We start from the raw sequence: 10,328 nt of genomic DNA on the forward strand, positions 1-10,328 counted from the left end.
CAGCATCTACAGACTTTCCTGTTGAACAAATGATGCAACTATTTGGACAATTAGTGAATTTTCAAACTGATATTAACTGGAAAACATTTTATGACTGTTTTAATATGTATGGTTACTGTTTATTTTAGTTTTCTGAAACATATTTAAATTATGCTCCTATTTGTGTCAGAGCTCAATAAACGGAATAATTAATTGTAAACAGATGGAGCATTATTCACTGTGGAGTTCAGCTGAACTGAAGGCCATGTTTTGATACGAAACTTATTTAAATGCAAGCTCACATGCTTTCTAAAGGAATACGAGAAGCTGTATTCTATGCCGTTACCCTGAGTGGCAGATGTCTGAGTTTTTTTTTAGGAAGTGTAGTTACCTTTTGTAAAAGTTGAATCCAGCTAAAGATCTGTGTTGTCACTTATGGTTTTTATAAATATAAAGGAAAGCAATTCCTTTCTTTTTTTTTCCAACCAAAATCAAGGGGTGTGGTTTCTTTTATTGGCTCTAGCAAGGGACTATCATAGCTAATTTCATACGAATTTATTTTCTCAATGCTATGTTAATGCCTTTATTCAGATTCAGTGAAAATTTGAAAATAACACATATCCTAGGTTGGTGGTTCTCAACCAGTGGGCCATGAACCACTCACTGGTGGGCCACAGCGTGCTTCCATATTTGAATTTAAAAATGTTAAATAAAGTACTTTAAAGATCTGTTTCTTACAGAGCTGCCTTTGACTTGAATATATTATTCAGTCATTTATACTAGTGGGCACGTTAGGCCGGAAACCTGGTTGGCCTTGGACTGAAATAGTTTGAGAACCACTGCCTAGGCTACTTTGCATGGCATAAATATAGACCCCCTCCCCCACCTTGATTAACTCCATTATGTACCACACAATACAAACAAGATTATTCAGCCCATTGTGCTCTTTGAGAGACTCGTATAATTTTTCTCCACATCATTTATCAAGCCTTCTGGGCTTTTTGAATCATGTATTCAACTCCCATTTGAAATTTCTGTCCATTGCTGTAAGAACTGTGCTTTCCAGAACATAGCATGCCTATATCGAAACCAATTTTTCCTCATCCTCTTTTTTTGCATCCACCGTTTGCAGTTGCAAAGAATTTCTCCCCATATGCACACTGAGCTTTTACTTAAATGTGCTATGGCCCCCATGGATGGCGGAGTGTGGGGCCCCCGTTGAGAATGGCTGATATCGAGGTTATCATATTCCGACCCCCCTTGCCCATGTTAAGTTTACAGTTTAAAAATATAGAGCCAGAAGTGCTCTGATCACAAGAAAACTCAAATACAATCTGGCAAAGTATTGAATGCAAACTTTAATCTTAGAAGTACACTTTATTACTGACTAAAGCATTTTGGTTGATCTAAAGTTATTTTCATTATGCAGGCTCAAGATCAGGTTAAGATTACAAAACACCAAATGGCTGGAAAGTGACTTTGCCCAAGAACCTGCTTGTGGGGGAAAACTTGGTTTAAAGAACTCTCATAACTTCAAGATATCCAAAAGTAAATGGTGTATTTTACTTTGAAGTGTTTTAGTGCAGGACACTTGGCAGCCATTTGAGTATAGCAAATTTTCATAAATAGCTACATTATTTGTATCAATGAAAACTAGCAGGTGTGAGCCAAAAAATGGTACCAGTAAGAAGCTGGCGAACATAACATCTGCAATATTTTAAATTCAACACCAGAACGTCTGTAAATTTCTTACCTGTATTGATACTTGTACAAGGTACCTGTAAAATTTCCCATCAGTTCATCAAGTAGTGCGCAGGGGCCATGCTAATCTTCTCTGTATCGTTCCAATTTTAGTATATGTGCTGCCGAAGCGAGCACAGTTCATCAAGTAGTGCCATGGGCTCTGCTAAGTCCATCCAAAGAGACCTCCATTTAACGTCTCATCTGATAGCACAGTCAGTCATGATTGATGAGTTTGAGTGACATTTGGAAGGTAGAGGAAGCTTTGCACTCTCTAAGCTCTGGTTGAAGCAGTTGAAGTGGTGGATGTCTGGTCTCAGGTTTTGCCAATTCTTATCAAGCTTCTTCTGCTGTCACACCAGTCCATCCTCATTTTCCCTTCAACATCAACTTATCCACCGTCTCATCAGCTTTGAACATCCTTTGGCTTGAGTGAGTGCTAAGCCCCTCCAATCTATCATTACTGTCATTTCACTGTGCGCCAAGACTGGGTTGGAATAGGTGTGGGGGTAGACTGCACAATATCCCCACTGTAATCACCCTCTCCTGAAGTGAATCTTCTCACATTTTTAATATCATCCCTGTAAATCTTCATTGTACTCTCTCCAGTGCTTCTATATTTTATATATATGGTGACCAATCAGTAAGTACCACTTTGCATGATTTCCTTCCAAGTTTAACATAACTTTCCTCTCTTTGAATTCCATCATAGCCTTGCCTGCCTGTGGCATAACCTTTAGAAATCAGTACATTTCTAGTCTGAGATCTCTTTGCTCTTTGTCCTCAGTCCCAGCTAGACTTGTACTTCAAGGTAGTGAGTGAGGTAAAACACAAAATGCCGGAGAAGCTCAGCAGGTCAAACAGGGTCCTTTATGTAGCAAAGGCAAAGATACAGAACTGACGTTTTGGGCTTGAGCCCTGCATCAAAGTGTCTGGCAGGTTTCCGAAGAAAAAGGTAGGGGAGAGGGGGAGGGGGTGGCAAAGGTGGAGACAGGAGGGAGGGAACAGCAGCAATGAGGGGGAGGAGGGATGGTTGGGTGGGTGAGGAGGAAGGAGGGAAGAACTGGAAAGCGGGAGGGGAAAGAAAAGATGAGTAAGTTTAGCAGAAGCAGAGAAGTCAGTGTTAAGGCCATCTAGCTGGAGGGTGCCCAGTTGGAAAATAAGGTGTTGTTTTTCCAATCTGTGGGTGGCCAGGGTGGGAGAGTACATGTGAGCTTGGGAATGTGACTCAGAATTGAAATAGTTGGCTACTGGGACGTCACTGTTGTTGCAGACAGAGAGGAGGTGCTGAGCGAAGCCATCTCCCAATCTGCGAAAGGTTTCTCCAATGTAGAGAAGGCCACAAAGGGAGCACTGGATGAAGTAATAAGTCCTGCGGATGTTCAAGTGAAGTGTTCCTTCACTTGGAAGGCCTGTTTTGGACCCTGGACAGTGGTGAGGGAGGAGGTGTGGGCGACCTCTCTCTTCCTAGCAAAGACATTGCATTGTATTTATCTGTATGGAAATTAATTTGTTACTCATTGCTTATAGATGACCTCTTGTAATTTGTTCCAGTTTTTTTTTGGCATTGACTATCTACCTTTCTTCCCTGCAGTTTGGCACCATTTGCAGACATATAAATTTTGTTTCATTCCAGAATCTTAACCATTGATGTAAATTGTGAAGAGCAGTGATCCATTCCTGAGTCCTGTGCAATCTTCTCCCTCAATGAATGGTTACCATTTAGTCCCACTCTCTGCTGTCCTGTCAAACAAGATTTGCCCTTTTGATATTTCTGCTGACAATTATACATTTCATTTCTAGACATCTCTTCTTTCATGTTGTGGGGCTTCTGTTATTATTCCTGCCATCAATGTTTAGCTGTCTGCTGCATAATTCCCTGGATGTGTTCTATCCTCCTCCCGCAACTTAGCTACTATTTTAGCAATCCACCTGTCCTCTGCCACTTTGCTTTTTTCTTCAGCGTGTGTACAGAGAATTGAGTCACCATTTCCTTGCAGATTATCGAATACCGCTGATTCTAAACCCATTTTCTTGCACCCAGCTATCGCTTTCTAGCAATTCAAGTATTCATCTAGATATTTTTAAATGTTAAATTCTTCCCCAGATCCCTGCTGACCCTCACTTTAAACCTACACTTTCTCATTCTATCTATCGCTGCCAGAGGCAGACATTTCCTACTGCCTGCCCCTCATCATTCTTTATGCCTCATTCAGGCCTCAATGCCCAGGAAAATAAACCCTACCTGTCTAGTTTTACCTCATAATTTGAGCATTCCATCCCAAAAAAACACGCTGATGGATCTCCTCTGGATCCTCGCCAGTGGAATCCCATTCATCCTACGGTGAGGTGGCCAGAAATGCGCAAAGTACTCTCCTGTGGCCTGACCACTGTTCTGTTAAGTGGTACCAGAACATCCTTGCTCTTATATTCAATATGCCATCCAATTGAGTAATCGCCTTATCTGCCTGCACTGCCACCTTCAGGGATCCTTGGATTTGCGCACCAAGGTTTTTCTAGCCCTTAATAGGCCCACATCTCTACCATGCTAAATTATAGAATGTTATAATATTCCAATCCCAATTTGTATCAATGTACCTATAAAATCCTTTTGCAGTTTTTGTTCCTTGATACTTTCATAGTTCCTCTTTGTTTATCTCACAGATTTCCTTCTACCTTTTTGGTCCAGTTCCTGTTAGGATAGCCCACCTCACTGACAAAAGGCAAAGGAGGAAAAACCCAACACCCAACCCCAACCAACCAATTTTCCGCTGCAACCGTGTCTGCCTGTCCCGCATCGGACTTGTCAGCCACATACGAGCCTGCAGCTGACGTGGACATTTACCCCCTCCATAAATCTTCGTCCGCGAAGCCAAGCCAAAGAAGAGGATGATTATTACTTTGTGCATTTGAACACTTGTTCTCTTTGTCTCTCACAATTATGTTGTATGAACTCTACAACTTATTTTTGTGACAAATGCATTATTTTTTTTATCCTTATGCTAAAAAGATTCTGTTTTTTTTAAATCTTTTAGCTGCATCCCTTGTTTCTACTCTTGATTGTTATTTCTCACAAGCCTTTTTACTTCACCTCTATTTCTCATATCTAGATACCTTCTATCCAATGAAACAAACCCCTCTCATGCTTTCAGTGGTCATGTCAGAATAGCCATAACTTATCTGGTGCATGATGGCTTCCAACTCTTTTTTACACAGACACTGAGAGTCCTCGTGCAAGGTAAACTTGCAGGTTGAGTCAGCGGTGCAGAAGGCATTCATTTCGAGAGGAATTGAATATAGGAGCAGGAATGTGATGCTGAGGCTTTATAAGGCACTGGGGCGACCTCACTTGGAGTGTTCTGAGCAGTTTTCCTGTGGGCTCCTCATTTAAGGAAGGATGTGAATGACCTGGACGAGGAAGTGGAAGAATCGGTTTGAGGATGATGTGAAGGTTGGAGGTGTTGCGAATGGTGTTGAAGGCTGTCGCTGGTTACACCAGGATATGGACAGGATGCAGAGTGGGGCGGAAAGGTGGCGGATGACATTCAATCCAAATGGGTGTGAGGTGATGCATTTGAATGGGCCAAACTTGAGGGCAGTGTAAATGGTTAATGGTTGGATACTTGGCAGCGTGGGACCTAGGGATCCAGAGAACTCTCAGGGTCGCCATGCAGGTTGATATGACAGTTGGGACGGCCTATGGCATGCTGGCCTTCATTGATCAGGGGATTGAGTTCAGGAGCTGTGAAGTAATGTTGCAACTGTATAATTCTCTGGTGAGACCGCACTTAGAATAATGTGTTCATTTCTGGTCCCCTCATTACAGGAAAGATGTGGAAGCTGAGGAGAGGGTAGAGAGGAGAATTAACAGGATACTGCCTGGATTAGAAAATATGAACTAAAAGTTCTCTCAGCTTTCAGGATGAACGGAATCAGTTCAATCTACAGTATCATGAAGGTCACCCTAACTTCTGTAACTAAGTTGTGTTACACAGATGAAACTTCAATTTGTGCATGAGCGCTTAAATCAGCAATGATTTATTTATGGAATTGTCACACAGAACATCTATCTGTCCTCATGGGCAAAAATGTTTGTTTGTGAGAGCAAGTGTGCGAGTAAGTACATTTGTAGTTGTGTATATTCTCTGCATCGTGGGGAACTAAATTAAAAGCTGAGATTTATTTTGATTGAATTAATTGTTTAGCATTAAATGTTTTGGAGGAGATGTGGATGTCATTTCAAGGCCAGCACACATGTGCTCAATAAAACCTACAATAAAATTAAACTCTACAGCGTTTTTATGGCTTGCAATGACTCGGGATATTTGCAGTGACCTGCTGCACTTGTGATGAATATCACTCGAGCAGAGAGCATCCAGATGCAGCTTCCATTGGTAATGAAAGAAGCATTGAGCCCATTTTGATCCATGTTTATGGTATAAATATTTTTGTTCTCAGATTATGGAGTATCAGTGCAGATGGGTGCAACATTTTTCCCACTTCTTCAGTTGCCAATTTCAAACACACCTTTCTTGACAGAGCACAACCTCCCCTCACTCTGCCTTCTTATATCCATTCATTTACCCTCAATATGTCTGGAAAAACAGACCTGATTGTAGCCTTGATAAAAGACAGTGCCCTCTGGGATACATATGTTGCTGGTGTCTGGCATTTATTGACTGCTCCTAATTTGCACTTGTGCGAGAGGGGGATGGAGCCGCCTCTTTGAATTGCTGGCGCATGGTGCCGTTCGGTAAAGGTTTCCAGTATTTCAATCTAAGTCGGATAAAGGAATGTCACGTTTAAGTTCTCTCCCCCAAAAAAAACTGATGCAGAAACTCAAGTAGTTTGCAGCAGGGATTCAGGGGTCTTTGTTGCCAGCCAAGCCTGGGCCAAAGGGTTAAACTCAAGCCAGGTGAGTGCATCTAGTTTCAGAAGTGTCAGACCACTGGAAATATGTCCAGTTGGACCTCTGTAGAGCCCTTCATTCCAAAGTGTTTCACAGGCAATACTTTTGCTGCTGTCAAGCAAATCTTGTTCACAATGAGATCCCACAAACTGCGTTCGGTTAATGATCAGATGGCCTGTTGAATTGATGTTGGTCAGGGCTAATTGATCTCACCTGCTCTTTCTCAAGTCATATCATGGGATCTTTGAGGGCAAAAACCCAATGCTGTTCCTTTGGTTGTTAACTTATGATTGTGGCACCTGCTTTTGCTTGTGACTACAGATCTCGTCGGTCCCTTGAGAGAGCAGACTGAAACTTGGTTTAACATTTCATCCAAACAATTGAACCTCAGTAATGAATTGGTAAATGCAGGCTCAATTTTGACTTTTAAGAAAAATTTGGACAGGTACATGGATGGGAGGGGTGTGGAGGGATATGGTCTGGCCGCAGGTTAGTGGGACAAGGCAGAAAAGTAGTCCAGCGCAGACTAGAGGGGCCATCGGTCCTGTTTCTATGTTGTAGGGTTCTATCTGCATTAAAGTGGCAACCAAGCATTTGAACTTGAACCTTTGAAAGTGGAATTTGAAGTCACCCACCACCTGAGAGAAACCTGACACCAAAAAAGTCACAGATGCATGACCTGATGGATATTTGGAGGAGCAAAGCTTGCATCTCTGGTTGCTTAAGGCCAAAGACTTACTGTCAGCTATGGAGTGTTCAAAGGTAGAGTCAAGGGCACGTCAGCCACCTGACAGACATGGTTCAATCTTAACTTAAAATCAAGGGGTTACTTGATCAACATTTTCCCAACATTAAAGGGCAGTAAGGACTAAGCTGTTCCCATTGGTTCGACTCTGGAAGTAGGGGGAAGTGGACTCCTGAAATGATGTTCGGATGCACAGTGGGGTATGGCCTACTGCAGATAGAGCATTGGAGCAGGGATCCATCCACAGGACTGTGAGAGCAACGGAGAGGATCACATTAATGTGATCTCCCTCTATTAATGTGATCTCCCGGGATCGTTGTCCGGAGGACTTGCGAAATAATCGAGGACTCCTATCACCCTGCACACAGCACCTATCAGATACTCCTGCCAGGAAAGAGATACAGAAATATCAGAGCCAGAATCACCAAGCTGAGAACCAGCTTATTCCTGTAGGCTGAATGAACCGCCATTACAAACCCTTTGAGACTTTGCTATTTATTAAACAATATTTATTTATTTTTATATATGAATCTATGAGCTGTTTATGTATTGTTTGTCTGGATGTGCGTTTGCATGTTTTGCACCGAGGTCAAAGCTGTTCCATCAGGTTGGATGATAATAAACTTGAACCCGTGTAGCAGCTTTGAATGTTCTTCTGGAAGCGTCATTAGGACCAGTTAATTTTATGGATTTTATTAACCAAAGGTCTTGAGGGACATTGGGGGAAAAGCAGTTTTATGATGTCATGGAGAGGTCAGGATGGAGCACAAAAAGATTGGGCACATTGCTTGTAGATGCAAGGTTCTTCCTGCATCTTGCCCACAGTGGCTTGCTATTCAGCATCAAGACTCATGGAAGGGTTGGGAGGGGGGGGTGCAGTGGGGGGGTGGGGGTATGCAAGATTCTGCCTGATGATTTGAATTTCTGTAATTCTGGGCAGAATTGTCATCGTTACCTTGGCAAGTTTGAACAGTCGGTGAAAAGAAACCAAATGCACCATCATAGATACCTCCAATAGATGGCACTGTCAGTCCATAACATGCAGCACTGACCCACTGCCTGAATAACACGATGATCGGGGGAGATTGGTAAAGGTTTCATTTAAACCGGTCTGGAATCTGTTACATCAACAGGTAGAACAATCAGATCCAATTCCAGTTCTTGAAAGGGCATCAGATTTAAAAAATCAAAGATTTTGGAGTATCAATCACCACTCTTCCAGAGCATTCCAAAGCCAAATTCTGAAGATGTCACTGTTGTTCCATAGAACATCTGGCAGCTCCTTTGCTCATATCAAGCAATTTGTATAAACAGCAAAGTGATTATGATCTGATCATCTGTTTTTTATGATGTAAGTGCAGGTATGTATATTGGTCAGGACACTGAGGGTAGCTTCCACAAGCAGTCAGATGCTATATTTAACATTTCACTTCAAAGGTGCCATCTCTGACAATGTCTCCACCCTATCAAGTATCAGCTTAGGTGTCTCAAGTCAAGGCAAGTTTATGGACATCTGACTGTACAAGTTCAACCTGACAAAACATTGTTCTCTGGTCCTCAATGCAAAACATGCAGACACACAATCAGACATAGCACACATACAAACAAACAGTACGTATGCGGGACAAGTATTCATATGTACAAATAAAAAACTAAATATTGTTTCGGAAATATGAGAGTTTTGTACGGTCAGTGTGAGCAGTTCCTTTGGTCGTTCACCATTCTCACTGCCCGTTGGAAGAAGCTGTTCCTCAGCCTGGTGGTGCTGGCTCTGATCCTCCTGTATCTCTTTCCCGATGGGAGCAGCTGAAAGATGCTGTGTGTGGGGTGGTAGGGGTCCTCAATGATTTTGTGCACCCTCTTCTGACAACAATGGTCCCGTTGATGGGGGGGGGGGGGGTGGGTGGGGTGGGGAGGGAGACTCCAGTGATCTTCTCTGCCACTCTTACATTCCTGTGGATTTACCTATGATCTGTTTCTCTGGATGTCTGCTCAAATCTCTAGAATGGGACTTGAATCTGGAATCTCTTGATTCATTGAGCTAAAAGGGAAAAAATCCAGACTTCTAGAGAAAGAAGAGGAAATGGGTTGGGTGGATTGACTTTTTTAAAGAAATGGTCGTCATGATGGGTGAGATGGCTCTTTCCAGTGTGGTACAGTGGCTCCATGAATTGAACTTCTCTGTGGTTGTGTTAATGCTGCTGGGCATGCTCCAAGTAATTGCGAGAAGAGGGACAAGCACATTGAACAGTACAACACCATGTCATGCCTTTTGGCCCACGTATCTGCACTGAACATGCTGCCCGTTAAACTATAACCCTGCTGCTTCTACATAATCTATGCCCCTCCAGAGGATGCACTGCAGCAACTCCCCAAGACTCCTTAGACAACACCTTCCAAACCCAGAACCTCCACCAGCCAGAAGGACAAAGCATGGGAATATGACTATCAGGAAGCTACACACCATCCTGTTCCTTCACCTCTTCATCCTTACCCTAAAACTATGTCCTCTAGTTTTATCAATCACGGATATAGGGAGTAGCTTCTTGCTTTCTGTTCTATTTATACACTTCATTATTTTATACACTTATATCTCTCTAGAACCTCATCTTTCGTCATCACTGGAACTCTCTATCACAATCTCCTCGCCATCCTGTCCAGCTCTATCACATTTTTCTTAAGGTATGGTGATCAGACTGCATAGCTGAGAAATGAGCAGCGTTCAATAAAATATAACATTTTATTCTTGTATTCACTGCCTTGCCTAAGGAAGGCCAGTTTACCATAAGTCTTCATAACCATATTATCTATCTGTGCTGCCACCTTCAAGGGAACTTCGAACTTGTATTCCAAGGTCTGGCTGTTCCTCAGATCCTGGTGTAGCCTAATTGGTGACGCCAAATCCTCACTTGCATTTATCTGGTATCTGCCATTTCTCAACTAATTCAGTCATAT

At 42.4% G+C, this 10,328-nt stretch overlaps 1 pseudogene; it reads right to left on the reverse strand.

Moving 5' to 3' along the window:
- Nucleotides 1-1,761: 1,761 nt before the first annotated feature.
- Nucleotides 1,762-1,857, reverse strand: LOC138740210 (U6 spliceosomal RNA; annotated as a pseudogene).
- Nucleotides 1,858-10,328: the final 8,471 nt, after the last annotated feature.

The sequence above is a fragment of the Narcine bancroftii genome, chromosome 7 (genome assembly GCF_036971445.1).
Source record: "Narcine bancroftii isolate sNarBan1 chromosome 7, sNarBan1.hap1, whole genome shotgun sequence".
Taxonomy (NCBI): Eukaryota; Metazoa; Chordata; class Chondrichthyes; order Torpediniformes; family Narcinidae; genus Narcine; species Narcine bancroftii.